We start from the raw sequence: 6,000 nt of genomic DNA on the forward strand, positions 1-6,000 counted from the left end.
GTCCCCCCCACACCCTCCCTGGCCCCCCACCGCTCCTACCAGTTCACTCCCACTCAGGAATTCCCTCCCAGCCCCCGCCTTCCGACTCCCCAACCCCGCCCCACCCGAGCTCGCCCCGCCCCTCCACCCTCGAGCCCCGCCCCTTGCCCTGGAGGCCCGGCCGAGGGGCGGGGCTTGTCCCTCCTCCCCCTTCCCCCGCCCCCTACCGTCACGCTCAGGGGCAGCCTGACCCCGAGCGGCCCCGCGGTGACCCTCGCGCAGAGGCCTGTGGGAGGGGCGTCGCAAGTTCCCGATTTCTCCCCCGTCTGTCCCCCTCCCGCCCAGTCTCCTCCCCCTGGGAACGCGCGGGGTGGGTGACAGACCTGGCCGCGCGCCACCGCCACCGCGCCTGCCGGGGGCGCTGCCGCTGCCTGAGAAAGAAGCCGCGGCTGCCGCCTGGAGGAAGTGCCGTCGCCTCCGCCACCGCTGCCGCCGCCGCCAGGGGTAGGAGCTAAGCCGCCGCCATTTTGTGTCCCCCTGTTGTTGTCGTTGACATGAATCCGACATGACACTGATTACAGCCCAATGGAGTCTCATTAAACCCGAGCCGCGGCCCCGCCCCGGCGCTGCTCCATTGGACGAGACCACAGACACTTAAGGCCACCCGTTGGTCTATGGGCCTGTCCGTCACCCACTCACTAACCACTCCGCAGCCCATTGGGGCAGGTTTCTGCCGGTCATCTCGCTTCCACTTAGACACACCCCTCGACCCATCATCCCCCCTCCGGCACCACCCCGGGGGAGGGTCCACTGCCAGTACCAATCAACAGACCGCTGGGTCCACCTCTTCCGGGCACCTATTGGTCCAGCCCTTTTTCTCTCTCCCAGACACCGCGCCACCTCTACTTCCACCTACCCGCCCCCTCTACCTCTAGAAAAGGATTGGTCTACTCGCAGCAGAGGCGTTTGGCCTTATTGGCTGCATTCGACGCCAATCAGAAGGCCTTTTCCCTCTCCCCTCCCCCACTCAACCCCAAACCCCCTAGCCCGCAGCTAAAGTTTGTGTGAGAGCTGATCGCTGGCGGCGGCCGCAGGATTTAGGGGTGGGCGCGGGCGGGCGCGCGCGGGCGGGCACGCGAAGTTAAAATTCGAGGTTCTCAGTCGCCAGCTACCTCGGTGGAGCGCGCGGACGGGCGCGCCGCCCGGAGCGTTCCATCCCGCCCCCTCCTCCACCCTCTCTCCCGTCCCGTCCCGGGCGACTACTCGCCCGCCCCCTGGCTCCCAGCCTTCCCCCCCACAGCACACCCCTACCCTGCAAGCCCCAGGACGGGTGCAGGCAGAACGATGTCGCTGCAGCCTCCTTGCCATCCCATGCCGAGGGGGAGCAAGCCCCTACCCGCCGGGCGTGCACCCCCCTGGCTCCACACTCGCCCGTGTCTGCAAGCACGTGCACCGTTCGCCGCTGCCTCCGGCCACCCCGGTCCCCGGCTAACCTCGCCTGCAGCCCGGCCAATCGCTCGCTGCCCTTTGTTGCTGCAGCCTGGGTCTCCCCGCTGCCTGCCTCAGCCTCCGCCTCGTCCTTTGCCAGCCGCCCGGGTCCGCAGCGCCGCGCTCCCCCCGCCCGGGACCCACCGCCGCCGCCTCCTTCTCCTCCTCCGCCTCCTCCTCCTCGGCTCCGGGCTGCAGCGCACAGAGCCCGAGGCAGCGCCGCCCAGCCCCGCTCCCCCCGCGCCGCCCGCTAGCCCGCCCGGCCCGGCCGGGGGCGCAGCCCGGACCCCGCCCGCCCCAGTCTCCGCCCCGGGGGTACCTGCCTCCGCCCCGGGGGGCTCCGCTCGCCGCCCTCGGGGGAGGGCGGGGATGCTGGTGTCCGCGGGAGGATGGGGACGCCTGGGCCGTTTGGGGCGGGGAGTGTGCCCGCCAGGGCTGGGACCGAGGTGCGGTCCTCGCCAACGCGCCCCCCTTCCCGGCGCCGAGGGCCCCAAACTTCGTCCTTCGCCCAGGCCTTGCGCCCTCGGGCGATCGCGACAGTTTTGGGGTGGGGGACGCGTCAGGAGCTGTGTCTACCCTGATCAGGAGGAAGAGGGAGCAGTGACATTCAGCTACTGCGGACAGGGCACGGCGGCGGCATCCTTGGGTGGGAGTGGGGATGTCAGACGTGGGCTGGAGGGGGAAGCTGCCCCTCAGGATGCCCTCTCCCGGCTTGCGAGGAGCTAGCGGGCCCTGCCTGAGCTGCGTTCGGGGTGCTTTCTTGGGCGTGCAGCTGGATGGCAGAGGTGCTGAGGCTGGGGGAGGGAGGGGAGAAAAACTGCTGCTGGGGGGCCCTTCCCCCCTCTCCTCTAGCCAGCGCTCTAAGGAAAGCTAATGGCGAAGTTCGGGTTTCCAGCTTCCCCTTGGCCCCCCGAGTTCCTGAGGCCCATATGAGGAAAGCTGGGGGCTCTGGCCGCCCAGGCGAGGCCACTCTGTCGCTGCCCACCTGCCCCGAAGAGAGCGCCCCTGGTTCTTCCGGGAGATGGGTGGGATGCTGGCAGGGGAGACTTCAGAAAATAGGAAAGGTAGGCTCAAGGAATGGCCCCTACAGAGTTTGAGCACGAAGTTTCTCCTCCCAGGCGCCATTACTTCCAGGGTAGGGGGAGAACTATGGCTTTGAAAAAGAACCAAGTTTCAGACATTGGTGGCTAAGGTGGCTAAAACCACCTGTTGCCTGAAGTCTGTTCCTGGAGTCAGGGCTATCTTGGGCCCTGGCAGGATGATGCACGGTGCCAGGGAGAGAATGCCCAGGCTTGTTGCCCTGGTTGACTCCTGCATCTTCATGCCACTGACACTACAGCAGCAGCATCTTCAACGCCCCACTAGAAACCACTGTACAACTAGGTAGGTACTTTGTTAGGGCAACTTATCTCAGTTCTTATCTCAGGCAAACAAACAGCTCAAGGCCCTGTCTTCAAATGCAGACCACAATACACACTTCACTTTTTAAAGACAGTCTGCTACGTGGGGTGTGAGCTCCCCCTACTTATGTGCTTCTTGGCAGCAAGGTGAGAAAGGAGCTAAGACAAAGGGCACAGAGTTGGATGAAAGGATAGAAAAAGGGAGAGGGGGAGCAGTAGAGTTGTAATACTACACTCAAAACTGTCACTGGTTCCATTATAAACCCCTTTTATAGGTGTTTTATTACTTGGTTGTTAGTTTTTAAAACATAAACCTCTTTAGATTAAATCTTGGCATTCACAGGCTCAGCCCAGGAAACAAAACAGGGAAAACTCCACCATCCGCTTGTCCACTTTTGAGTTGCATTACTGATAAACAAACAGCAGGTTGGGTTTCCTCAGAGTCTCTCCCTACCTCTTTTATTTAGTATCTTCAAGTAGCTTGCTCAAGGTGAATTTTTACAAGCCATTAGTTCATAATTCAGTCTAGTTCATTTAGGTATTTCAAAGAGAAGGACATTTATAAGGTGTGCTTTTTTATAATGCAGGTGCTGGCGTTTTTATTCTCCAAGAAGTTACTAAGTAAATTTAAGAATCCTGGCTGACTCTTTAGCCTTTCTGTTCTTTTTTTTTTTTTTTCTTATAGTCTGCCCAGATGCACTTTATTTTGTAAATTACATTTGAGTCCCTCAGACTGCATTTTATCTCAAGCAATAAAAATAAACCATGCCTTAATTAAAAACAAGTTTTAAAACCTCAAATCTGTACACTCAAACTAAAGTATGTTAAAGAAGCAACTAAAGACAATAAAAGCCAAGAAGTCCACATTTACGATGTCTTCAGCCAATGAATTGCAGGGAATTTATGAGCATCTAACACTCATTATCACTAATGAGTTATCCGCCAGGATTTCCAGTGCATCAAGAAGTAAAGAGACACCTTAGAGAGAAATGGGTCGTGTTTACCTAAACTTGTGCTCCTGTAACCCCAGGAGCTGACAAACACAGGAGAGAAATTTCTTTATCCAACATCTTCGTGTATTTTTTGAGGTTATGTTCTTATTAACATAGTTCTCTAACAGGGGTGTGGCAAGGAATCTATAGCTTTCCCATTGATACTCCCCTCTAGGGTTACTTGTCCTTTGAGGAATCTAGCTCTTCAGATAAGTGGGACTGGAAAGGATAACACAGACACAGCCAGAGATACTTAATGCTTACTCCTAAACCTCTTTCTTATCTGTGGTATCTCAGGTCCTCTGCTGAGCTAAATAGCTCAATTAAGAAGTTAACCTAGAAATAGCTTGCATTGAAAACCAAGCATGCTGCAAATTTTGCAAGTCCACTGGGCTGGAGGTTTATGAATTGAGAAGCTTCTCTGACCTGTTCCCTACAACCCCAAAATAGCTGCCAATGACCACCACTGACAATTGGTTACACTGCTCAGTGTGGTCTACAAATCACTGAAATTAGAATGATCTGGATGATCTGGGAATGAATTTAAATGACAGGTTCCTTGGCCTGACCTCTGAAATTCTGATTGGGTAGGTCTGGAGTGGGCTCCCCAAAATACAGTTTTAGGCCGGGCATGGTGGCTCATACCTGTAATCCTAGCACTCTGGAAGGCCAAGGCGAGGGGAGGAGGGGATCACTTGAGGGCAGGAGTTCGAGACCAGCCTGAGCAAGAGTGAGACCCCCCCCCAATCTCTACTAATAATAGAAATACATTAGCTAGACAACTAAAAATAGAAACAAAAAATAAGCCAGGCCTGGCACTTGCCTGTAGTCCCAGCTACTCGGGAGTCTAAGGCAGGAGGATTGCTTTAGCCCAGGAGTTTGAGGTTGTAGTGAGCTACAGTGACACCACTGCACTCTAGCTGGGAAATAGAGCAAGAGCCTGTCTCCAAAAAAAAAAAAAACTGGTCTACATTTCATTCCAACTGCCACATGGAACCTCTACCTTCATTTACTTGAAACTGTATCCCCACAAGGTCACAATATCTGGTTACTTCAGTCAAGGGTAGAAGGGATGGGGGATGATCAGTCAAACCATTGAGTCGGCTAGCAAATTCAAACTACAGCTCCTGTATGAACAACCTGAATTCTCTCAAATGTCAGTATTCTGCACTCACCCCTCATTTATGCATTCCTGCTTAAAAACCTCTAATGTTCTTTAAATGCATTATGGATCAAGTCTAAACTCCTTAGTCTAAGGCTATGCATATCTCATCTCTAGCTTCTCCCAGTCTGCCACTCTCCTCCATGCCCAGCAATTGCTGTCCCCTCTGCCAGGCACTCCCTACTTTATCTGATGAAGACCTTGACCAAGGGTTCCTCCAAATTACTACTTGTCTGCTGGCTCCTCTGTGAAGTTTTCCTGGTCTTTGCAGGTGACCCATAGGACTCTGAGCATGCCTTTACTTTAGCACTGGTGCTTGTTTAGCACTGGTGCTTTACTTTAGCACTGGTGCTTAGTTAATACTTGTTGAATTACAGAATAAATAAAAGCACTTACCCCACTCAGTTGTCATGTTTTGCCTATTTTCCTATTTAGTTTTTATACTGCACAGAACAGCTTGTTCATATGTGTCACTTCCCTAGTGCCATAAAATGTACTTAATAAAGAAACACCATCCATGCTTGTGGTTCTCTTCCCTGGCCACACATTAGAATCACCTGAGGAGCTTTCGAAGCAGCCTAGAACTTAAGTCCCACTTGAAGCCAATTAAACTAGAATATCAGGCCGGGCGCGGTGGCTCACGCCTGTAATCCTAGCTCTTGGGAGGCCGAGGCGGGAGGATTGCTCAAGGTCAGGAGTTCAAAACCAGCCTGAGTAAGAGCGAGACCCCGTCTCTACTATAAATAGAAAGAAATTAATTGGCCAACTGATATATATATAAAAAAAAAAATTAGCCGGGCATGGTGGCTCATGCCTGTAGTCCCAGCTACTCGGGAGGCTGAGGCAGAAGGATCGCTCGAGCCCAGGAGTTTGAGGTTGCTGTGAGCTAGGCTGACGCCACGGCACTCACTCTAGCCTGGACAACAAAGCGAGACTCTGTCTCAAAAAAAAAAAAAAAAACTAGAATATCTGGGGATGG

The 6,000-nt window shown here is 54.6% G+C and overlaps 1 protein-coding gene across 13 annotated transcripts in view; it reads right to left on the bottom strand.

The window, feature by feature from the left end:
• KAT6B (lysine acetyltransferase 6B) overlaps positions 1 to 1,668 on the bottom strand; it is a 184,484-nt gene extending 182,816 nt beyond the window's left edge. For 5 of the 13 annotated variants that reach the window (XM_076010126.1, XM_012759945.2, XM_012759941.3 and 2 more), the window contains exon 1: positions 363 to 761. The gene's annotated coding sequence lies outside the window, so the exon portion shown is untranslated. Of the gene's footprint in view, positions 1 to 362; positions 765 to 1,472 lie in introns of those variants that run through there. The other 8 variants (XM_076010127.1, XM_076010125.1, XM_076010124.1 and 5 more) reach the window with 3 other exon arrangements.
• Positions 1,669 to 6,000: the final 4,332 nt, after the last annotated feature.

The sequence above is a fragment of the Microcebus murinus genome, chromosome 14 (genome assembly GCF_040939455.1).
Source record: "Microcebus murinus isolate Inina chromosome 14, M.murinus_Inina_mat1.0, whole genome shotgun sequence".
NCBI lineage: Eukaryota > Metazoa > Chordata > Mammalia > Primates > Cheirogaleidae > Microcebus > Microcebus murinus.